General features: G+C 47.3%; 1 protein-coding gene and 1 pseudogene across 1 annotated transcript in view; both read right to left on the minus strand.

Moving 5' to 3' along the window:
- The window catches only part of CYTH3 (cytohesin 3), an 82,459-nt gene that overhangs the window by 52,669 nt on the left and 4,088 nt on the right, over positions 1–25,702 (minus strand). The gene's annotated exons all lie outside the window — the stretch shown is intronic.
- LOC142423333 (non-histone chromosomal protein HMG-17 pseudogene) lies at positions 13,492–13,919 on the minus strand (annotated as a pseudogene).

Below are 25,702 nucleotides of genomic sequence, written 5' to 3' on the forward strand. Positions count from 1 at the left end.
ATCACACCTATCCCATATTAACCCTCCCACACACCTCAACAGTCCAGCCTCTTAATTATTTTCCCTCCCCTGAAGGGGGTGGTCTTTTTAATGACTTGCCTACTCTTGTGAGTGAAAATCAGAAAAGCAAACAAAAAAAACCCAACACTGTGCATAGCTACTTAAATGTTCCATTAGTAAAGAAATCACCCCCAGGCTCCCATTTAAACATAATTCCTCCCAGCAGGGACCAATGTGGAACTCCAGGGTATGAAATGAGATTGCTGAGGGGCCATCAAATCTGTGATTTTCTATGATCTGTACCGAAGCAGACTGGAGCAGACTGGAGTCCTGGGGGGGCAGGGGGATGTTTGGAACTGCCCACTTTGCAGGTCACAGACCAGTGCTTAACTGTTATTGCCACAGGGCACACATGTTTCTAATATGTAGACGGACAGTTACCTTTCCCATCTCCTCACTGCCATCAAAAGTCAATGCTGACTCATAGCGCCCCCTGTGGGTTCCTGAGACTGTAACTGTTTCTCCTGGGAGTAGAAAGCCATCTTTCTCCCGCAAAACTGCTGGTGGTTTTAAACTGCCAACCTTTCATACTGTGGCCCAATGTGCAACCACTGCAACCACCACAGCGCCATTTCCAGTAGGAGAGTTATTTTTCCCCGGCAAGGTTTTAGTTGTAACAGTACAAGGAAAGGTGCACCGGCAAGGCAGCAGGTAAGTGCTTGGCAGCTAACGGAGAGAGGGGGGCAGGTTGAAGTCACCAGTTGCTCTGAGAAAGATGTGACAGTGTATGGAGTTCTCAATCAACCCCATCATATTAGGTGGCTGCTGAGTTGGAATCCACTCGACAATAAACAAAAACTCCAATTGCCCCCCCCAAAAAATAAGGAAATAGATGTTGGATCCTACACCCTAAGTCCAAAGGCAAGGTAAGCTGCCACTGAAGGTCACTGGCTCCCTCACTTTTCTGTATCTTACGAAGACATCTCCATTGCCACCACACATTATCAAGTTAGTTTATTTAAGTACTGGGTGACAGCTTTCCCTCCCCCCTCCTTAGACCTAAATCCAAGTGTCTTCTGGGTTTTGTTTTGTTTTTTCTTCCTTTAGCTAAATGTAGGATTCTTCAGCCTTGCGGTGTAAAAATTTTACCAGGATATAGCTGGCTCTTTCCATGTGCTTGCTCGGGGCTGGAAGGCAAACAGGGAGGGGCTGCCAACCGGAACAAGGCTCACAGGAGGTGAAGACAGACGTTCTACAATGAGAGCGGCGAGCTTGCCTCACATTGTCCATGAGCCTCAACACAAGTGAGTATTGTTGTTAGGTGCCATGGAGCCAGTTCCCACCCACAGTGACCCCACGTACAACAGAGCAAAGGACTGATCTGCCATCCTCACATTGTCCCCATGTCATTGTTGGAGCCACTGTACCAACCAATCCATCTAATCAAGAATCAGCCTTTCTGCTACCAAGCACGATGTCCTTCTCCAGGGACTCAGCTCTAGCATGTCCAGAGCACATGAATATTAGATTGAAAATTATGGCATATGAATTACATGGCAATTTTTTTCTCTTTTTTTCTAAGTATAGGTACTTTGTTACCTAATCAGAACCCAAGGGCACAGCCTCTCACTCCTGCAATACTTCCTTTGGTCAAAAATGGCTCCAAGAGCTTGCACTTAATTCTAGCCCTCATCTAAGAACAATTCGTTCTTCTGACATGGCCTGCTTGATGCTTGCCCTTATGAAGACACCACTGGAGAGAGGGGTGCTATTGCAACATGTGGTGAAGAAACTAGCTGGTGCCCAGCTAGAATAGTGCCTGGGGTCTATAGAGGCCTGTCTCCAAACCCGTAGCCATTTTCATGAGATGTCAACTAAGTTCACATGGAAGAAGCAGACTGGCTCCAAGGACTGTAAAGAATATCATCCAAATACTAAGAAAGGAAGGTAATTGAGCTTAAATTGTGAACACCTGGTTTGCAGAAGGCTCTGGATGACAGAAGAAACCCAAAATCCATGTGCAGGGTCCACACACAGATTACGCTTCAATGAATCCCCTCTGACCACCGTCTAGGGATATAAATAGCTTTGCTATCAGAGAGCATTTAAAATCCATTGTGACAGATATAGTTAAGTTAAAATGTAACAACTTATTGTTTGATCTCCCTTCTGGCCCATGTAAAAAGTGGTTTCCATTCAAAAAAAAGAAAAGAGGGCACTATGGGTGGATTAAGTCTCCCTTGAGTCCCTGCTGACCACAGCAGGGGTAGGGGGGTGGGGTCGAGTGAGCAGCCTTGCATTGTGGAGAGTGCCCAGGAGAGTGGGCGACCACACACCCAGTCAGGTTGACATTTGAACACCGCGTCATTTAATCTCCTTTTTTGACCCATTTTAAGTTTGTCCTAGTTTTTAATATTTTTCTGCTGTCTCTTCTATTGAGATTTTTCTGTTTTGCTTTGTGGTTGTTAGTTTTGGTGTGCTTTCTGTCATGGAAAGCAGAAGAGGTAAATCTACAGAGACAGCAGCTGGCGTCCTAGTTACTCGGAGGTGTAGCAGGGGGCGTTGGAGGGGAAATGGGGCGCTGATAACAATGAGTACAGGAAAGAAGAAAATGCCCTAAAACTGATTGTGGTGACGATTGTACAACACTCTTTGCTATGGCTGAACTATGGGATTATATGATATGTGGATCAGGTACCAATACAACTGTTTAAAAAGAAAAAAATTTTAAAGTGCTCCAAGCATCCAAGGGTCTCCAACACTATGGAGACCAGGCCTGTCTTAAAGCTAGAACGCAAGCCACCAGACTCTTCTAATTAAAACCAAAACCGTGAGTGCTAATGGGCAGGAGGGAGGCAGAGAAGGAGATGCGTGGGAGGTAACTTTAAGGATTACAAAATATCTCCTTCAGTGGGAGGGTGAAGATGGTTCCCTTTTGAGAAGCCACAAGACTCAACCCTCCTCCTGGGAAATGAGAGGGAGCAGGGACTTTTCCAAAGCTCATTCATGCCTTCACCTGATTGACAATCAAAAGTTTCTTGCTTTGGCTTTTGAATCTCATGCACATCGGTACCACTACAGCAAGGCTCTGTGGAAGCAAGCAAGGCTCTCTTTTGAGAAATCCCTGGAGGGGGACATCCTGCTTGGAAAAGTAGGGGGCAGCGAAAAAGAGGAAGGCCCGGAACGCGATGGTAGGCACAGTGGCTGCAGCCATGGGCTCAGACATTTCAACCACTGTGAGGCTGCCCGGGCCCTGGGCAGTGTTGCATTCTGCTGTCCGTACGTCAGAATTGACCCGATGACACCTCATCACTGTACTCATCTAGTGTTGGCCAAGGACCGCCCATCTTGCCCACGTCCAGCTTCCTCTGCAGAATCACATACTCGCACTTTTCACGGGTACCCCGGAACTGCAGAAATGTAGAAGGAGCCTCTAAAAATAGGGCGTGGGGCTGAAAGGAAACCGGCTATAAAATCCAACTTAAAAGGGAAAAGTCAGAAGATTCCTTCAGAACGACACGATTTCTTCACAGGCAACACTGGTCTCAAGGGGCCCTCACACAGGATGTCTGGGTACAATTACCAGGAATCTGAGAAAGCCAACCTCCTGAACATAAAACGAGGGGCAGAGAGGGAAAATGCTCAAGACATACAAATATGTGAAAACCACGAGGCTTTGGGTTTGTTGGTTTTTTCTGCCACCAGTACTATTTAAAAACCTATTGCTCATCTTCAGCTCCAGGGTGACTTGGTTCACGGGTCCTCAGAAGATGAGAGTTAATTAAGCAAAGATGCAAAGCTTTCCGACTCAGGGCAATATGGGAGCACAGATCCCAACTGAACCAGGGGCGCTCAACCACTTGGGAAACCAGAGTCCTGGGGGGCGAATCTGGGGAAAGAGACTTTGGCTTTCTCTCACAGAGCCTGGCTGTCTCCTCACCAGCATGAAGGGGATTGAGAAAAACTCTCGCTCTATTTTTTTATTGGGGGAGGGGGTTGGGGAAATGGGGGATGGTCCTCACCAGGTACTGTTTTCAGCCTCCCACTGAAAACAAGGTGCCAAGCTCAGGAATATTTTCCAATTGCATGGGACTACATTCAGATTATTACTACTATTAAGAGAGGGGAAAAATAAAATGCCTAATGGGCTAGTCACAAACACAATCATAAATACTCGGGGGTAGGGGGGTGGAATGTCAGTCAGAAGCCTGAGAGGGAAATTCCTAGATCCTGTTGCTATTTCGTGAATACTTTTACAGAGTGTCAGTTTGGAGGGTTGGTTTTATTTTTCCCACCCTGCCCTTTCCTCTACTGAATTCTCATACAATGCATTTGCTATGACCATCACCGGATATATGAACAACAAAAAAGCTACAGCTGGATCCTGTATTTGGCTCAGCTGCGGCTGGAGGGAGCCTTTTGTAAGAGCCAAGAGAAAGAGAAGAGAGGGAGAAAAAAAAGATCTTGTTCCTGAGAATGCTTCGGGTTTGTTCTTCGGCCAAAGGCTTGACAGCAAAAGTGTCTCCCTTGTACTAAGGAGATCTAGTTTATCTTCCCAAATTTTCCAGTGCAAGAATCCATGCCTTCATAAAGCTCGAGCCAAATGGCAAAATAAAATCCTTACTCTCGTCAGCTTGACAACTAATGGACTCCATATGGGTGGTGGGCGAACAAGCCTGTGTGTGTGTGTGTGTGTGTGTGTGTACGTGTACGGGCGCACGCACACACATGCCAAGTTCACCCACTCACACCCTCCATTGACATCCGAGCCTTTAGGTAACTCCTTCTGGTTACCCATTTAATCTGCATTTACCAGAGAACAAGAGGAATCAATGTGACGCCAACCTCGGGGCAAGCAGAAGAGTCTGTCTAATAAAAGAGTGGTACTATAGAAACCAGAGCATTCTCTCATCTGCTTATACATCTAGCCTGCATAATGCACATGTAATTAGACAAACTCGTGTGGACAAGCAGCTTAAAAAAGACACACACACAGACTGAAGAGACATAAATCCAGTGTGAACCTCAAATAAAGTCAAGTTTTTTAAAAAGGTGAAAACACATTTGGGGAAAGCCAGCTGTTCTACAATGTGTGAACTACTAATACAGAATGATTGTCCTTTAACTAAAGCAGCCCTGGCTGCGTAGTGGGCTATGTCTTGGGTTTGAAGCTCCCCACCGCCGCCGAGGGAGGAGGATGAGCCTTTCTGCCCGTTTTGAGAGCTGACAGCTTTGGACACCCACAGGGGCAGTTCTGCCTTGTCCTCTAGGGTCTCTGGGAGTCCGAGCTACCTCACAGCAGTTAAGTAACTACGTAAGAAGCCCTGGAGGCGCTGTTGGTAACTGCAAGGTCGTAGTTCAAACTCACCAGCTGCCTCCAGGGTGAAAGACAAGCCTGTGTGCTCCCATAAAACGCTCGGGGGCGGCTCTCTGCTGTCCAGAAGGCAGTTATAAGTCAGAATCCACTCAATGGCACTGCGTTTGGTTGGTTTTTCCGTGAAGCAAGATCTTGGTTGTGGTTAGAGAGGACTTCCTTCAACCCAAACCACAATGAAAGCCCACAAAAGCAGCACCCAGGAAATTAACCTACACATGGCACCGGGCACATCTGCTGCAAAAGCCCTCTTTAAAATGTTAATGCACAAACACCTCGTATTCATGTGAAATCAAAGCTGGCAATGCGCCTGAAAAACCAAAAAAGAACTGATGTCTTTGAACTAGGGTGCTGGCAAAGAAGACTGAATTTACCACGAACCACCAGCAAGCAGGAGGAACACATCTGTCTTGGAAGAGTGAGGATGGTGAGACTCTGTCTCGGGTTCTTGGACACATTAACAGAAAGGATCAGCCCCCTGAGAAGGACATCAGGCTCGGTAAGGTAGAGGGCTGACAACGAAAGGAAGGCCATGACACAAGGTGACTGACATGGTGGTGGCAGCCACGGGCAGTACGGGCGGTGTTGTGTTCTATCATACACACCCACACCAAACTCTGCAGTGACATAAAGTGATAGTGATAAGTGGGAAATGACTCAGTGGTCAGCAGTTCAAAACCACCACAAGCTTGCTCCATAGAAGAAAGAGGAAGCTTTCTACTCCCATAAAGATTTACCGTTTTGGAAACTCAGGCCAGAAGTTCTATGCTACCCTGTAAGGGTCAGTATAAGTCTGCTTCGGATCGACGGCAGTGAGTGTGGTTTACACACAAATGTTACACATCTTACAGACGACGTAAACATGGCAAAATGTTAGCAACTGGTAACTTAGGTAAAAGGCTTAAGTATTCATTGTACTATTCTTTTAACTTTTCTGCACATTTGGGAAAAATTTTTTTCAGTTTGGAGAAAAGATATACAATCATATTGCCAACCACCAGTTTTCCTAAACCCAAATACAATTTAGAATACAACACGCTCTGTGTAGTATGTAAATATAGACAAGATGCTTACTATGTTGATAACAATTATGAATACCTACCGAGACTTTTCAAAAACATTCTTCCAACTAGCTTACTAGGATTTTTCAAAGTCCATTTCACAGGTGAGAAAACCGGTGCTTATGAGATTAAGTAACATACAGTCAGTCACAAGGCAACCAGTACCAGGGATGCATATGGTGACTTTGAAAAGATGTGAACGCCAAAGTATAACAAGTTCACACAGCTCGTGTCAAGCTGAAAGGAGTGTGGAGGCACCGGCCCTGAGAATAAACCCATTCACATTACAGAAGACTGTTTGCCACTTTAAACAGGGGAATGAGCCCAGGACCCTCAATGACTGACGTAAGTGGCAGCCAGCAGGCAAGGATCCTGAACTCACAGGAGGGAAAGAGGACCTCCCAATCCCAGAGGGCTAAAAGCACTCAGGAAGAAGCGGCTGCCTGGCCCTCTCTAGCATGACTCATCCTAACAAGAGCAACCAGAGCAGCACAGCCAGAAGGACAGGAGAGCAGACCCCACCACACTGTGACAGCGCCTGGTTCCAGCTTCTACTCAAGAGATGGAAGTGACAGCACATGGATGGGTGTGTGGGTGGGTGCATGAGTGGGTGAATGGGAGGGAGGGAGAAGAAAGGTAGGAAGGTAGGCAGGTGTTAGGGACACTGGAGAAATGAATTGTCCATAAAACAAACAAACTACCTCATAAAACTAAGTACACCACGGTAGAAAATGGACTCTCCACTCTGGCACTTGGGGAAGACACTCAGGCTAGTACCATGACCCAAGCTTGGACTTGAACCATTTTGACACATTCAACCTGGTTTGAGGTGGACTGCCAATAACTTCAGAACTCTTTAGTTAATGACCTGGCTCTCTTGTAAGGCCAGTTCCTAAGACTCCCAGGCACCCCTCTAACCAGCTTCACTGCTACACTCAAGGTAAACCCAGCCAAGCCAAGCCAACCAGATGAGATAACTAGGAGATATTGTCTCCAGAATCAAGTGGGCTGACCCCCGCCTGCCATGGGCCGTGGTTGCAGATACCTGGGGAGAGCTGCTCTGAATCCCAAGGTGGCTGAAGGACTAGCAGAGGACTTCTCTCTGCAGAGTTCCCTTCCATCCTTTCCAGAGAAGGTGGAAACAGGAGAGAGACTGTTTACTGTCGAGCTAGCCAGACACTTCTGAAATCGACTTCCTCCTTTAGTGCCAGGACAGCCAGGACGAAGGCAAAGGGAGAGAGAAGGCCCCACACGCTCTTGTGAGTAAGAAGGGCTAGGGAACAGAAGACAGTGGAAATAGATTAAAATCCAACTTCTGCACATAAATAATATCAGAACCTGGAAGGCTGGGGGTTGGGTGTCTCAGAGTTTTAATTCCCAGAATTTAAAAAAAAAAAAAAAAGCAAGCATGACCTAAAAACTGGTCATGTCGTACACGCCCAGCCCAATTGCTGAGAGCCGCTCGAGGGTGGGACATCCTGCCTGCATTCCGGTGGGAAGGCCCCTGCTCCCACAGTCTGTTTGTCATCAGTAGGAGGTAGGATGAACAAGCGGGGAGGAATTCAAAGGCAAGCTGGACTGAGGAAAGGCCGGGAAGAACGCACTGGATTTCCTGTCAAAAATAGCCACACCGCTCAACCAGTCCCCAGAGTCTGAACCACCTCTGGGTCTTACGGGGTCGGACTTCACGAAGTTACTGGCCAAATAGAGGGAAAAGCTCGTGGCATTTTCCCACGAGCTTTTAGGAGCCCCCTTGCATAAACATGCTACTTTGGGACTCTGGAGCAGGAGGATTTGAAGATTCCCCGAGAAAATGCAGGCCCTTCAGGAGAACGCTACGCCAACACTGAGACCCTTCCCATGCTCAGCAATGAATAAGCAGGGTGCTCTTCTCAGGAGCATCCAGGCTCTCAGAAGTGTGACCGCAGACGGGACAGTCTGGGATCGCTTGTCCTCCCACACAGCCTCATCGTGTGAAGATGCCAAATGGCTACAAGACACCAGCGATTCAGTGTTTCCCAGGCTCCAACACAAACAACAATGAATGCCTCACTCTGATCCTGTCTCAATTAGAAGAAAAAATGTTTCTAATCTAATTACTGAAACTTGGGAAAAGCACATTCCGAACATTTCCCTCTATTTCCTCTCTGCTGAGCACAGAAAGGGTGTCCTCTGTCTGGTGGCAGGTGTTGTCAATCACCCTTGTCAACCACCAGTCAGCTTTCGAAATATGTCCACGCTCAAATCAACGTGTTTGTAAAGACCCAATGCATCCACTCATGCATTTGTAAGCATCTGGAAAAGTGTCTTGTGTTATTAAAAGTGGGCGGCAGTGTTCATCTCAAAAAGAAACTAAAACTAGGTCTGTCTGTGGCTCAGAGCTGTTCGGTCAGATCTGACTCCCAGTGACCCCAAGATTGTTCGGTTGGAGCCCACTGCTGATGCCACTGGGCAGCCCATCTTCCCGAGGGTCCTCTTCCTCCTTGTTGACCTTCAGCTCTACACCAAGCATCCTGTCCTTCCCCAGGGGATGCTCTCTCCAAATGACAGGTGCTGAATGGCACATCCTCCTCGAGGTGCTTTCCTCTGCTGCTCTGGGTGGCAATGAGGTCCTTATGGAACAAACGAGGGTAGGAAGCCTATCAGTCAGGATCCCTTCAGCTCCAACTTACAGGGACTCCAGAGTTCAGTCTTGGAACAAGGGACAGCCCTTGTCCTGTGTGACGAGAAGTCTGAAAATAGGGAGGCTCACAAGACAAACAATTCACTGGAGGTTCCTGGATGGGGCAAGTTCAGCAACTAAGTCAGTGTCATTATCAAGGATCCAGTTGGTCATATGGATTTGAACTTGGAGCTAGCTTCAGTCATGGCTTCCACCCCACCCCACCCAAAAGACACACACAGCAGAGTCTACCATAGGACTAGAGGTTCCCTTCCTTGCAGGGTATTTTAAAGGAAGAAAACTTGACAAAAGGCCTCTCTACAAACTGCCCTTTGACAGCTCGTTGGCCAGACCTGGGGTATATATCCACTCATCTTGCAATGATCAAAGGAAAGGAAATTGCTAAAGAAAGAGAGATTGCTAAATCTGGCTTACCTCATTAAGATTTATCCCTTCCCCCAATGGGTAGATCGCAAAACCAGGGTTCTGTAAGCCTGGAAGGGAGGGAGGGAGGGATTTGTGATGGGGGTCCAACAATGTCTGTTACAACCTCCGTCGTACCTTTACCAAGGACCACAGGTGACATGGGCCTGGGCAACAGAGAAGTAAGCAGAGTGCCCTGTCCTCATGCCACGCACTCCCACCCCAGGGAGAAGAGAAAAACAAAACAAAACCTACATCCCTGTTTCCAGTTCCAAATCGGGGGTCGTTATTTAAAAGTGACATTTCCCCTAAGGTGGAAAAAATACTTTTTTTTTTTTAAACCCCTACCAGCCACCCTGATACTTAATCCAAGGACAGAAATAGCTAAATAGTTGCTACTCTAATGAGCCCTCCTATGAGCACACTGTAGTCTCACAGAACCTTCAGAATGCAAAAGAATCAATGCAACCCAGATGTTCGTGGAGAAAAAGGAAAACAGGATTGTTTTCACTTCATAGCAACCAGATAGGTCAATCCGCTTCCTCCTCCAGCGAACTCTCAGAGGACCACAAGCTCCATTCCAAGACCATGTGTTTCTATGTAACTGTCCGCAGAAAAAGGAAACTCCACGGTCCAAAGTAAACGGGGGCTGTGAGCTGTTCCCAGGAAAGGGAATTAGAAAATTGCAGTAGGGCCGGCCCTTCCATGTTGCCAAACATCTGGATGAAAACTGAAAAAAGGAAATTCCACCAATTATCCAAGTATTGGGAAATACTGTGCAAGAATCATGAAAATGCTTCCTTAAAGTAGCAAATTGCTCCAGGGTTTCTTTCTCCCCCTCCCTATTAATTATAGAAAGCAGTGCCTCCTCACGGACAACAGCCCTGTGGGAGCTGAGGACAAACTTTTGCTTTCTCCTCCCCACAACATCGTGAGAACAAGTCAGCTCAGAGTGCATCTGCTTGGCAAAAGCCCATTGACAGACTCTTCTGAGTGGACTGTAATTGACTCAGGTGAGTCTGTCCTAATATTGACACAAGACAAAGATTTTTATCCAAAATAAACCCGCCCTGAACTGCCTCCTGGCCAACTACCAAGCAGGGTCAGCACTTGTGCCTATTCATCTAGCTCATGCCAATTTCGGGAGTAAAAATCGGTGTAAAAATGTGCCGGGCTCGGTGTATACAAGTCTCTGAAGGAATGAGTGGGGTTATTCTGAAACACAATCTCTGTTACTATCATCTTCAAACCATGCGTTTACAGTGGGTGGGTTTAGAGTGGAGGCCCAACTGCAAACAAAGATTATATAAAAATAAATTTTAATAACCCAACCCACTACCCAATCGGGAATCAAATTAATTTATTTTGTTTGAAAAAAGAAAGTTTGAGTTCAGTTAACTTCAAAAACCAAATGGAGAGCCAAGTATTTTCTACTTTCATTAAATGACTTGCTCTTTTCCCACAAATTCAAAATATTTAAAATATTCATGGTGGTTACCCATAGGGCTGCTCACCACAAGGTCAGCAGTTCAAAGCCAGCCACCCACCCCCCCACCCCCGCCCCCGCCCTGGGAGAAAGATGAGGCCTGAGGGTCGGCATCAACTCGATGGCGGTGAGTGTGTTGAAGCAGTTCTGGAGTGCCTTGATAAATGCTGGGCTAGTGTTTTTCCCTTTCAATTCACTCCAGCACAAGCTTCAATAGCCCCTTATCATAGATTGATCAACCTGTGTCCTTGAGGATCTGCCAACTGTTTCTTAAACTCATCCACCTCCCCCAGCTAAGGCTGTGTGCCTGTGAACCACACCATGGCTCTAATCCACCTGGAATCTATTCCTGTTGGCCCTCTAGCAATCGGAACTGCCAACTGAACCACTCTCACCCCCTCCACCACCACCCCCACCCCACCCCCCGCCCACCCTTCCCTGGACGCCAAACAAACTTTCCCCATTCCCCCAGCACGGATATCTCTCTCCCTGCTCTCCACCACCTTTGCATTCCTTTTTAAATCCTCAAATCGCACAGACACACGTCTTCCTTCTAGTGCAGACACCCATCAAGAGTACACGCAACACAGCTGCCCTCAAAATGCACCTTCCACTTCACAGTGTTCCGGGGTCTGTAGCCCTGAGACCTTTTTCTCCTCTGCTTCTACTCTTCCCTCCAGCTGACCTCACCCATCCCTACGAGGTGCAAAACTGCTCATCTTCCCAAAGGAGTCCTGCTGGTCCGTAGTGGCTACTTATTGGACTGCCAACTGAAAGGTCAGCAGTTCAAAACCACCAGAGGCTCCTTGGGAGATAAATGGCGATTTTCTACTCCTGTCAAGAGTTAGAGTCTCAGAAACCCACGAGAGCAGTTCTACCCTGTCCCAGAGGGTCCTTATGAGTCGGCATCAACTCCACGGCAGTGAGTTTATTCGTTTATCTCCTATCCAGACTGGTTCTCTACTTAGCAGGGTCAGGAGCAGGGGTCAACTGCCTATCATCTGCACTTGCTCAGCTCATGGACAAGCCCATCTTCAAATACCAAAATTAAGCTCTTGAGACTGCTTCCAGGCAAGACGGAATTGTTTGCCGAAGACCAGCTCTTCTGCCAAGAACAACTGAACGAATTATTGAAAACAACTGTCTGGAGGCCTTAGCAAGCTACTGAGACCGCGAGGATGAGCATGGCAGAGCCCCCCAAGAAGGGATGTGCAGAGAGGTGAGCCCAATCATCGGTGCCGCTTTTCTCCTGAGGAATTTGCTGAGTCACAGCAGCAGGTGAAAGGCCAAAGGCTGAGCAGAAGCAAGTGGCAGAGAACCTGAAGTCATCAGAATTGGCCAAAGTTGTAGGACTACAGTGTGTGTGCGTGCGTGTGTTGGTGGTGTTAGGAGACCAAGGGCCCCTAAGTAGGAGAAGGCCTGATAACCATTCTGCCCTCACCCCAGGTTTTCAGTTGAGGCCACGCGGATAAGTTTAGATCCATAGACTAGGCCTCAGATATGAAAGCCCAGCTTCAAATCAGCTCAAATCCCACTGGATCACTGATTCTTAACCTTCCTAATGCTGCGACCCTTTCATATAGTTCCCTCATGTTGTGGTGATCCCCAACCATAAAATTATTTTCGTTGCTACTTCATAACTAAGTTTGCTGTTATGAATCGTCATATAAATATCTGATATGCAGGTTGTATTTTCATTGTTACAAACGGAACGTAATTAAAGTATAGTGATGAATCACAAAAATGTCATATATTGTGAAATATTTATTTCTAATGACAAATAAATGAAATTGTGTCTTTTTTTTCAAATTGTATCCAGCTTTATTAAAGATACTTTTCATAAACAATCATGGTATTCAGGCAGGACATGGGCAGACGATCGTTAACAGCATATAACAACTTTTAAACTCCCTTCCTTCAATGGACTACCACAATGAGAAAGCCACTGTAAAACCCACTTAAGTCTTTAGCTGGTGCGCTGACCGGGGAAGGTTTAGTGAGGGTGACATTTCACATTGAGCATGTTGTTTTAACAACTTTTCAAGAGCTGACCCTGACGTTCAGAAAATGAAATGGACACGGCAGAATTGCCATCTGAACAAAGGGGGCGCTGCTCTTTTGAGGGATGCCATGAGAATGGCGTCATTGGAAAGTCCAGATCGCCGATAAACTAACAGCCAATGTTTTGAGGTCAGGTCCCAACAGGTGTCTGAGTTTGTGGAGTCAAGTCTGTGCTGAAGGCAGAGGGGAAAGAGAAGAAGGGGTGGAGGATGTCAAAACGCAGCTGAATTTTCCCCCTCACAAGGTGTGTGTGCCAAGGTGGCGAACGTGGGTCGTGTCAGGGAATCCCCCCTCCTCCTGAAACCCCAGAGGGAGTCTCTCAAAACTAGCAGGGCAAAGTGTTGTTTTTCACTCCATCTAGCTTTGGAGACAGCGTATTGACATTTGTCCCCCTCCAAAAGACAACAATGAAGTGTTCTGTGTGCTAACAACATAGCTTAAAAAAAAAAAAAAGTAAAACAAAATTCTGCATTTTTATAAAACTTGATAAAAAATAGTATTTCAAACTGTACAGTCACCAGAAGTACACAGTTATCAAAAATGCACACACTTCACTTAGCATCTCCAGCACCTTCAGCTCTCTGTGCCTGGTCTGTTTTGGCATCTCCATTTTCTGCAGGATTGTTCCCGTCCTTGCCAGCATCAGCTTTCCCCTTTTTCCCTTTAGGTACCTTTTCTCCTTTCTTCGCAGGGGCCTTTTTCGGCTTAGGCTCTGGTTTTGGAGGAGCGGATTTAGCAGATAACCTTGCTGATCTCCTCTGAGGTTCATCCTTCACCTTGGCTTTATCTCCCTTAGCATCCCCTTCAGCCTTTCTCTTGGGCATGGTGACGGCGGCGGCGGGGCGCAGGCGCTGGGCGCAGGCGCTGGGCGCAGGCGCTGGGCGCAGGCGCTGGGCGCAGGCGCTGGGCGCAGGCGCTGGGCGCAGGCGCTGGGCGCAGGCGCTGGGCGCAGGCGCTGGGCGCAGGCGCTGGGCGCAGGCGCTGGGCGCAGGCGCTGGGCGCAGGCGCTGGGCGCAGGCGCTGGGCGCAGGCGCTGGGCGCAGGCGCTGGGCGCAGGCGCTGGGCGCAGGCGCTGGGCGCAGGCGCTGGGCGCAGGCGCTGGGCGCAGGCGCTGGGCGCAGGCGCTGGGCGCAGGCGCTGGGCGCAGGCGCTGGGCGCAGGCGCTGGGCGCAGGCGCTGGGCGCAGGCGCTGGGCGCAGGCGCTGGGCGCAGGCGCTGGGCGCAGGCGCTGGGCGCAGGCGCTGGGCGCAGGCGCTGGGCGCAGGCGCTGGGCGCAGGCGCTGGGCGCAGGCGCTGGGCGCAGGCGCTGGGCGCAGGCGCTGGGCGCAGGCGCTGGGCGCAGGCGCTGGGCGCAGGCGCTGGGCGCAGGCGCTGGACGAGGGGATGCGGCGCGCAGGCTCTGGTCGATCCGGGGGTCGTTCTCGCCTCTTCTTCACACTGCTCCGAAATTGTGTCTTGAAGCATGGTGTAGCATGGGTAACAGTCTTCACGCTGGTTACTTGTAGGTGGGTCTATCTTCATGTGGGCAGACCCACGTGGACATGGACAGAGGAGTGGTGTCTTGGTTCCCACGACCATTGGAAAGATGTGTTTTCTGATGGTCTTACGCGACCCCTGTGAAAGGGTCGTTCGACCCCCAAAGTGGTAGAGACCCACAGATTGATAACCGTTTCACTGGATAAAAGTGACAGTCCTCGCCTGAACTTTTGGCCAGAGTCTTCTCTGGATGAAGACCTTCTTCAGCAATCTCTGCAATTGTCATCATCATCCAGAAGTTAATGAAAGCTTAAAGGGCATACTTAAGAGTCAAGATCAGGTAGCTAGAAACTAAGGGTGAACTTGACAACAAAACAAGACTCACAGCAATCCAAGAGTTATCAACAAAGATTCTAAAATATGAGTTTAGTTGATAAGATGGAAAACTTCGGCAGCAAACTGCAATCTAAAGAGAATCAAGAAAACTTTTAAAAGAAAGACACTAAGTCAAATTAAGGACCTAATTAAGTTGGTTAAACATCAAAAGAGAACTAAAGCAAGGCCTACTACACTGGAACACAGAGCTGAAGAAAACACACAGAACACAGCCTGTCACATGAGGCACGGGGTGAGAGCTCTAACATGCATGTAATTACAGTCCCAAAGAGAAGCGAGAAGGCATCAGCAGAAACTTATGAAGAGACAACGGCCAAATATTCTCCAAACCAAACCCTCCTAGACAGCTGGTGGGATCTGAAACAGCACCCCCACTGTGGAAAGCGGTGTGGCACCCCCTCTCAAACAACTGGGAATAAAAACATTGTATGACCCAGCAGTGCCTCTACTTAATATATGCCCTTTCTATATGCCACCCAGGGACTCCCTAGAACTGTATCCCCAGTGAAAATATCCTGCAGAGGTGAAGACAAAGACCTTGAGAAACACGAAGCCTCAAAACGGTTTTCGCCTACCTCCCAAGACTCCCTTTCTCACCACCATCACTGCGTTGTCCAGTCACACAAGCCAGATGCTGTCTGAGATTCCCATCCTCCTTCACCGTCACGCCGACCACTGGTCTCACAGACTCGCCTCCTAAAACACCTCACTAGAAAAGCAACCTGTGTGTCGACAGAATGCTGGGAGAGCAACCTGTCTGGACCCAGGGAAAGGGAGAGCACGCCTCTATCCCACACTCCCGACCCTAGGGAGCTGCTCTAGAGCAGTGGTTCGCAACCTTCCTCATGCTGGACCCTTTCCTACAGTTCCTCATGTTGTGATGACACCCCCAACCATAAAATAATGTTCGTTGCTACTTCATCACTGTCATTTTGCTACTGTTATGAATCGGGCAACCCCAGTGAAAGGGTCGTTTGACCCCAAAAGGGATCACAGGTTGAGAACCACTGCTCTAAAAAGTCACACAGGTGTATAAAGGTGGCAAACATGGTGTCCACCACCATGCAGAGTCCAAACCACACAGGACAAGATAAAGGTTCCTACAGTGAAGAGGAATAAGGTGTGCAATGACATGAATAATCTCACATGAAAGCTGAAACACATCACCACCAGTATGACACACACTTGTTTTCTAAACAACCCAAAGTCATCTTTTATGGATAAAAACACAGACACAGGAAAGAGCTTCAAAAAGTTCATGGAAAACGAATTGAGAGAATGGGACTTTGTTTTTGAAGCCCACGTGTGTGTGAGAGATGTATGCATGTATATAGTGTATATACGTATGTGTATATGTGTGTGTGCCTGCTCTTGCATGCGGTGCCCATGAATGAGAATTGACTTAACACTAATTAGACTGTTACAATACCGAATATATTCTCTAAGTGACAACTGTGATTGAACATAACTGAATTGCACATTATGGCTGGTCAAAACAGTAAATTTTCTGAGATATGCTAGCTTACCACAATAAAAAGATATGTGTGTGTGTATGAGATCGCTTCCAAAATTTTGTGTAAAAATTCCATTATGTTTCAATTTCATTTTCCATGACCTCCTGGAAGCCACCTCATGCAGTATGTTATAAGTATGTATACACAGACATACACAGACACACAGTCTCAAGAAGTTCAAAAATGACTGAACTACTGAACTGTATGACATGTGAATTACATGCCAATAAAATTGTTAATGGAAAAAAAGTTCATTGGAAAATGAAATTAAATAATGGAAAAATTTCACAAACTTCTAGAAGCCCTCGTGTGTGTTTATATATATGGTTAATGTGTACACACACACCACCCATCATATTCATAATGGTTTCCTCTCAGGAAATACAAAAGGAAGACTGGGTGTGGGGCCAGAAATGCCACTACACAAAAGCGACTTCAATCTCATTCTGTATTTATTAACAAACATGTACTGGAGGGCTCTCCATCCACCTACCAGTACTCTAGAGCTGGAAGATAAAACGGTGGATATAAGCAGGCAAGATCCCCGCCTTGGCTCAGTATACAAGCTAAGGGGCAATAAGCCCCAAGAAAGAAAGCGCAGGCGAGAAAGAGTGGCAGAGGGTGGGGGGTGTTACTCCAGACAAGCTGGTCTAGTAAGCCCTGTCTGAAGAGGAGCCAGGGGAACAGAAACCACAGTGAATCAAGGCCAGGTGACCTGTAGACATCTGAGGAAGAAGTGGAGCAGATACAAGGAACAGCCAGGAAAGGTGAGAAGAGGGATGGCAAATATCAGAGACACAGGGGCCCACAGAGGGGTCCCAAATGGCACCCAAGGTAAGAAAGGTTGTCTCACAAGTAACCCTGGTAGTGTAATGGGTTAAGTGTTCTGCTGCTAACCAAGAGCTCAGTGGTTTCAACCCAACAGCTACTCCTTGGGAGAGAAACAAGGCCACCAACTTCAGTAAAGATTTGCAACCTCCAAAACTCTATCGTTCTACTCTACCCCTAGAGGGTTGCAGAGTTGGAATTGACTCAATGGCAGTGGGTTTTATTAAAAATAAGAATTTATGGCAGAGACTTATGTGGCCCAATTATTTACCATCTGGCCCTTCTCCGGGAAAAGTTTATACCTCTCTTTACCAGAACACAGAGATCTTACACGGCCTCAGCTGTGGATTCTTGGGTAAACCTCAGTTTTTCCACCTGTAAAATGGTGGTAAGTACCTGATAGGGCCCGTGACCAGTAACCAGGCTATGGTCTGACATAGGGCAGAATCCTGCACATAGAAAGTTTTGTCATCAGCAAGTCGCTGGGGACTGGTCACCAGCTCATGGACACTAAGCACAGCGGGACAAAATACTGTGGGTTCCTGCATCGACCCTGCAATCAGCTGCTAATTAGAATATTGGATCCATAGGTTTTCATTGATTGATGTTGGGAGGGGCATTGCCAGGCCTTTCTTCCTAGTCTTAGCCTAGAAGCTCAGTTGGTACCTGTTCAGCTTCATAGCAATACCTAACCCTCTGCTGCACAGGAAGTGGGTGCATGGCTAGGAACAGAACCTGTTTCTCACATGTAAGCCAAGTGGTTTTTACCACTGAACTGCTACAGTCCCTTACAAGAAGCATTAAACTAAAACCAAACCCACTGCCACTGAGTCGATTTTGACTCATATGAACCCTATTTCCAAGACAGTAAATCTTTACGGAGACAAATAGCCTCATCTTTCTCCCTCGGGGTGGATGGTGGATTTAAACCTCTGATCTTGCCATTAGCAGCCTGCTGTCTAACCCACAGAGCTACAATTTCAACTCATAGTGACCCTCTAGGACAGTGGTTCTCAACCTGTGGATCGAGACACCTTTGAGGGTCAAACCCTTTCACAGGGGTCGCCCGATTCGTAACAGTAGCAAAATGACAGTGATGAAGTAGCAACAAAAATAATGTTGTGGTTGGGGGTCACCACCACATGAGGACCTGTGTGAAAGGGTCGCAGCATGAGGAAGGTTGAGAAGCACTGCTCTAGGACAAAGTGGAGCTGCTCCTGGGGAGCTTCAAAGGCTGTCAATCAGAGGGTCCCAAATTTATTTGGCTTACCGCCTCCTTTGCAGGAAAAATAAAGACTCAGCAATTTAAAAATATTTGTACTGAAACCCATAACCCAGGAGGAAGGGTACGGACTGGCTTTTGAAGCTCCCCTGGATCATTCCAGCACCCCCAGGGTATCGCCCACTTTGGGAAACAGCTGTAAATCTTTATGGGGCAGAAAGCTTCTTGCAGCAGTTAGCAGCCAACGTGTAACCGACTATGCCACCAGGGTTCCTACAACACAGCCCAAAACCCACTGCCATTGAGACAATGTTGACTAATGGTTACCCTATGGGACACTGAGACCTAACTCTTTACAGGAGTAAAAGCCCTGTCTTTTTACTGCTCCCTTGGAGCCGCTGGTGGTTTTAAGCTGCTGACCTTGCAGATAACAGCCCAATGTGTAGCCACTACGCCACCAAAGGGCCACCAGGGCTCCTCAATGTAAAAATACAGTACACATAATCTGAAGGGCGAAGCCTTCAATGGCTTCATGCATGTACAATAAAATCTGAGGTCCCTGTATGTATTATATTAACTAGTATTCTTTTTTTTGTATTCTCCACTTTCATATCTAGGCTCTAATACCCACTGTAGAGTCTACACAGAACTCAGAACAATATCCATGCATTAAGGGTTTAAGGAAGTTACCAGGTTATAATGCAAGTGAGAAATGCTCAGGATAATGCTGCTCATCAGGACAAGGCATGGAGTTCTTTCAGCGCTGCTCACAGATGCCCAAAGGGCGGCCCAGCCCACTGCAGGCCTCGGCCCAGCACTGAGCTCCAGTTCTGTGGGTCAGTTAGTGCTGAGAGGCTCCCCACCCCATACACCTTAACCTGAATGCCCTCTAGGCTCCATGAGTCAATGAGTCCAGCTTCCTGAAATAAGTGCCCAGAGGCACTCCACTCCAATAAGCCACAACCCACTCAGCCCCTCTTCCATGAGTCAAATAACCTACTTCTCCCAATTAAGTGCCCAGAGGCACTGCACTCCAAGAAACCATTCTGAAGGCACCCAGCTCCACTTCAATGGAGTCGGCAAGCCCAGTTCCCCCAATTAAATGCCCCAAAGCACCCCCACTCCACAAGCCACCCTCCTGGCCCCAAACACTCAGCTTTCCTTGCTCTGTGGGCTGGGAAGTCCACCACTCTGTCTCACACTCCGGGTCCTAGTTCTGCTGCTGTTGCTCCCTGATGTTACAGCTGTCTCGTGGATTAGGGAGGTTCACTGTGCGGGAATCTCCCGTCCAAAGGACAAGCTCCACTCCACTCCTGCTATTGCTGTCAGTGAGGTTCCCTCCTCCTGCTTCTCAGAGGGCACATTGGCTACTCAGTAGGATGGCATTCCATTGACTCCAGGTAAGTCACTGGATTGATTACTCACAGGTGTATCCTATCAGTATCTTTCCTCGCCACCTCTTACCAGACCCAGCAGGAAAAGGTTGTTTGGTAGGGGTTAAGTGACTGTGGCTAAAAGAGGCACATTCAGGAATCCAGTGCCCCTGCAGAGCCCACCTAGGATGCCCTTGCTTCCCCCTCTTCCCACTCTTACCCCACAAATTCCAGGCCTGCCTCCACCTGCTCTACCACACACTTAACTGCCGAGGCCTTCGCCCCAACTGCCCCTGTAAGAGCACATCCTTCAAGGGCTGTGCTTTGTACTAAGGCTCCCCCTCTCCTGCCTGCCCAACCCACAAACCTGTTGATTGTCTCGCCTGGCTCCTCACCTAAAAGTAACTCTGTGGAGAAGGTTCAGCTACTCACAAGAGCCCTGGTGCTTGCCCTCTGGCATGCGCGTTCACTGAATGAATACCTGGACTGGGAAAGAGCATGCTCTCAGTAGACTCCGACAGCACTGATCACATCCACCCTGTACACACTCAAAAGACACCAATCCCCCCCCAAAAAAATCCTTCAATGGTTAATTTCCCACAGGAAAGGAAATTCATTTTACCATTATTCTGTCTATTGATTCCATTGTTTTCCATATAAATACTCCTCAAAAATGGATCTATATATTTATGTTTAAAACTAATATACAATTTTCTTCCATAAAACTATCTTCCAATTGTGAAGGAGATGAAGACGAACTTCTGTAAACTTATTTGAATTAAAAAAAAAAGCACATAGTCAAGTTTCCTTCTCTCTACCTGCTTGGCTCTCATCTTCCCCCAAACAGGTGGCACTGTGACCAGTTCCCTGTTTAATTTTCCAGAAATTTTCCTCAAGCCCATGTAAATGCATCCTTTTCATTTTTTTAATTTTTAAAAATAATTTTATTGAGGGCTCTTATCACAATCCATATATACATCCATTGTGTCAAGCACATTTGTACACTTGTTGCCATCACCATTCTCAAAACATTTTTTCTACTTGAGCCCTTGGTATCAGCTCCTCATTTTCCCCCCTCCCTCTCCACTCCCCCCTCCCTCACGAACCCTTGATAATTTATAATTATTTTATTGTCTTACACTGTCTGATGCCTCCCTTCACCCAGTTTTCTATTGTCCATCCCGCAGGGAGGGGGTTATGTGGAGATCCTTGTGATTGGTTCTTCCTTTCTCCCCCTCCCCCTTCTAGTATCTCTACTCTCATTATTGGTCGATGGGTTCATCTGTCCTGGATTCCCTGTGTTTCCAGTTCTTATCTGTACCAGTGTACATGCTCTGGTCTAGCCATATTTGTAAGGCAGAATTGGGATCATGATAGTGGGGGGGTGAGCATTAAAGAACAAGGGGAAAGTTGGATGTTTCATTGTTGCTACACTGTCCCCTGACTGGCTTGTCTCCTCCCCCGATCCTTCTGTAAGGGGATGTCCATTTGCCTTCAGATGGGCTTTGGGTCTTCAATCTGCACAAGTGCATCCTTTAAAAACAAAAAAGTGGGAGTTCACGACATACAGTGCCCTACATTTCACTTTCTTTAGCTTAGATATTCTGGAGATCTTTCCAGACCGATTTATGAGGAGCATCTCCATTTCTCTCCACAGCTTCACAGCTTCAACCACCATCGGAATAGAACCCCAGACAGAACTATGGCCACAGAGTCCACTCTGACACCATGGGAGACCCTATAGGCCAAGGGAGGCTGCTCCGAGGGGTTGAGTCTGGCAGTCAGTGTTGCCCTGTGTGGGTGATGCTGCCCTTGGGAACTGCTGGAACCAGTTTGCGGGGCTGCAAAAGCAGATACCCACCGTTTATCCTGGGTGATGACAGGCTATAGAACAAATGTTTTTCATTGGGCGAATGGGGAGTGGATGGCTAATTTTTTTTCATGAAAAGAGGGCAGTAGGCCAACTAAATTTGGGAACCTAGCCTGTAAATCATTTTTTACAGCTTATTGTCACATAATCCACATAGCATACAATTCAACAGTTCCATCGTATCAAGGAGAACTGTACCATTATTACCCCAATTGTAAATTTTTTTTTCTTTTTCATGGTTAAATCACCTTTAAAATGAGTTGTGTAATCACAATCAGTTCTAGTGCTCCCTTCCCCCTTCCACCTACATTGTTTGCTCCCCAACGCCCTCACCCTTCTCTATTTCCCACTCCCCCTTTACCTCCCTATAATCCAGTGGTTCTCAACCTGCGGGTCCGCAACCCCTTTGGGGGTGGAATGACCCTTTACACAGGGGTCGCCCGATTCATCACAGTAGCAAAATGAGAGTGATGAAGTAGCAATGAAAACAATGTTATGGTTGGGGGTCACCACCCCATGAGGAACTGTGTGAAAGGGTCGCGGCGTGAGGAAGGCTGAGAACCACTGCTCTAAGGAGGGTCGTGTCCTGGCTGCCCTTCCAGGACAGGTTTTGTGTATTCCTCTGCAGTCCTTGGAACCCTTGCCTCAGTTATTACCTCTCTGCATCTGCTCCTTCTGTGCTTCACAAACCAGGAAACACAGAAACAAAATAGAGTGGTAACGGAAATCATAATATAAAGATTAAAATACAAATAATGAGTAAGAAAGAAAAGACCACCATGAGTATTTAAAAGGCCAGGGAAGAAATTTTTGTGATGGAACAAGCAAGAAATACTTGCACCTAGAACAATTTCAGTTTGGTTCAAGAAAGAAGTCAACTGACCAAGTATCAAGTTCAATTCAGCATAATCAAGGTTACAATGATCTCTCATAGTAAAGCTGTTTGAGACCCTTGCCTGTGGCAGACAGGGGATGTACCAGCCCCTTAATCTGACTAGAAACTCTGCTCCCCTGTCCACCATCGCCTTTTACAAATTGGGTGTTTACAATTTAAGCTATGATACTTCTCCCATTGTCACGCTTGAATTTTGTTACTTGTTGTCTTGGATCACACAAGTTAGTGTGTTTCTTCCATGTGGAGCTGGTTGAGACCTCACTTAGATGGCTGCTTGTTTGAATACAAGCCTTTAAGACCCCAGACACTATTTGCAGATTGCTAACTGTGCACCACCCGCTTTCTTCACCACGCTTGGCTGTAGCACCCTTATCTTCAGTGATCATTTCAAGAAAGTGCGTATGGAGCAGGGCCACGTGATCAGAACTAACTGTTCTTGGACTGGGGCTCGAGTTCAATGGAGGCCCAGAATCCATCTGCTTGTCCCTGGGATATGCCTGACTCAGAGTGACTTTGGTGGTTGTATTATGACAAATTCAAAATCCCGTAAGCGCAACATCACCTCCACCAACAGCAACAAACCAACCAGCAAACAAACCCACACACACAAATTAAAGCCAGATAAACAAAAACCCATAGAAACAGAAAGGGAAAACATTATCAATCAGCCTCCTGGGGTATAAGGCGATTGCACTGGTAACAATCAATGTTTCCAATGACACAGCACTCTGGACACAGTTGGTATGAGAGGTCTGTGTGCGTAAGCTCCACCTGAGCCTCGGACCCAGGAGTGGTTGCTCCCCACAGTTCCATCTCCCATTCGACTGAACTGTTTACCCTCGGCACGGGGCTCGCTGCCAAGGTGAAAATCGCTATAGAAGTAGACTGCCTCATCTCCCTCAGAGTGCCTGGTGGGTTCAAACAGCTGACCTTGCAGTTAGCAGGCTGGCACTTAACCTGCCCCACCATCAAGGCTCCTACAATCTGAGTAGGTTGTGATTTATTTGATGAGTCTCCTGCAGACATAACACAAATTATGTTATTTTACGGTGACAATGCAGAGAGCAGCCTGGCGCTAGTGCCACCTCATACATGTACACGTACATCTGCCAGCTGAATGCCTAGAAGAACTAGCTATTGCTGTGTCAAAAGATGGAACAAGACCAGTTAATGTTTTATTCTGGGATGTGAGGAGGTTTCAAAGGGTTCATGGAAAAAAGTCAACCATCTTTTCATTCCGTTCTTCTGTAATGTTTGACAGCCCCCTCATACGTGGGTCAAGAGGAGCTGGAGTCAAGCCAACAACCATTAACAGTGATCATTTTAAAAGCTAACCGCCAACTGCCCCCTCTGTCCACCTAGGGAATCAACAACAAAGTTGCTCTGAGTATGTGTACGAGAAGGAATTTAATGCAGGGAACGGATTCCACAGGAATTGAGGGAAAAAACAGGAAGATCCCCCAGAGATTAGCAATTGCAAGAAGCTGCTACCACTTAAGCAGGAAGGTGAGAGGAGGAGGGTTTTTTGTGTGTTTCAAATAGGAGCTAGAGTCACTGGGCAGAAGTTAGGGCATCAGTGAGCCTCAAAGCCAAGGAGCAAAGATGGCAACTGCCAGGGAGAAGGGGCAGCCCACTGCTGCAGAATTGACTATGACGTACAGTGGCCCACTGGCACAAAGCAGAGCTGCCCCACAGGGTTTCCAAGGCCGTGAATTTTTCACCTATGGAGCAGCTGGTAGGCTTGAACCATTGACCTTGCTGTGAGCAGCCTAATGCTTAACATGCCAGGCCATCAGGGCTCCTTAAGGCCAAGGAGAGAAGAGGTGAAAGAACCCGCTTATGCCTGTTCCCAAGAAGCCATTGAGCTGCTAACCACAAGGTCAGCGGTTTGAACCCAACAGCCACTCCGAGGAGGAACGATAAGGCTTGTTAATCCCATAAAGCAGAGGTTCTCAACCTGTGGGTCGAGACCCCTTTAGGGGTAGAATGACTGGATCGACCCTTTCACAGGGTTGCCAGATTCATAACAGTAGCAAAATGACAATTATGAAGGAATTTTATGGTTCGGGTCACCACCACATGAGGAACGGTATTAAAGAGTCGAGGCATTAGGAAGGTTGAGAAAAGAGTGCCAGAAAGCAACAGAGGCAGTTCTACCCTATCCTACAGTTGAGTATGTCCTATGAGTTGGAATTGACTCAGTGGCAGCAAGTCACTGGTACTTATGAAGTGAGACTGAGCATCTTCCCACGTGCAGGCAGACCCCGCCCTCGTTGACATTAACAGGCTGGGGGCGTGGGCACACAGTAAGGTGAATCAGTGTCATCTGCAATGGCTGGCCCATCAGGAACATCAGCCAGCAGGTTCCCACGTCCATCAAAGAATGGTGGCATAGGGCCAGCCAGTCGCCTTCCAAGGAGTCACAGCCCCAGAACCATTCTAGAATATCTGAAGCAGCAACAAAGCCTCAGAGGAATTTCAAATGCCTTAACTCGGCTCTGCACACATTATAATTAACAATGTGTTCATGTAATCTTGCATCCCCCACCCCCAACTTGTTCCTCCTCATAACTGCCTTCCATTGATAGGGCCAGCCTCTTGTCTTATCGCGAATTGAAAGAAAAAATAATAATAATATCCGGGACAAAAATTGAAATTGTTCAAGTAGCAAGTAGAGATCAAGTTTTGAAGCCTTTCAAGCTGACCCCAACTGAGCAACAAACAAGTGGGAGTAGGGGAACAAAAGCAAATCCATTGTCATTAAGTGGATACTGACTGTGTTAGTCTGGGTAGACTAGAGAAACAAAATTCAAAGACACCCATATTTTATAAGAGAGAGTTTTATATAAAGGGTAAGTACATATTAAGAAAGCATCCCAACCCAGTCCAGTCCAAGTTCACAAACTGGATATTAGCCCATATGTCCAACACCGATCTACAAAGTTCTCCTCAATCTCACAAAACACACACAATGACAGCGACTTCAGGAGGAAAGCCAAATCAGTGAGCATGTAAGCATCTCAGCACAGGCAAGGGTCTCCGCGCGGCTTCTCCAGAACCC

This window comes from Tenrec ecaudatus, chromosome 12 (assembly GCF_050624435.1).
Source record: "Tenrec ecaudatus isolate mTenEca1 chromosome 12, mTenEca1.hap1, whole genome shotgun sequence".
Classification (NCBI taxonomy): domain Eukaryota; kingdom Metazoa; phylum Chordata; class Mammalia; order Afrosoricida; family Tenrecidae; genus Tenrec; species Tenrec ecaudatus.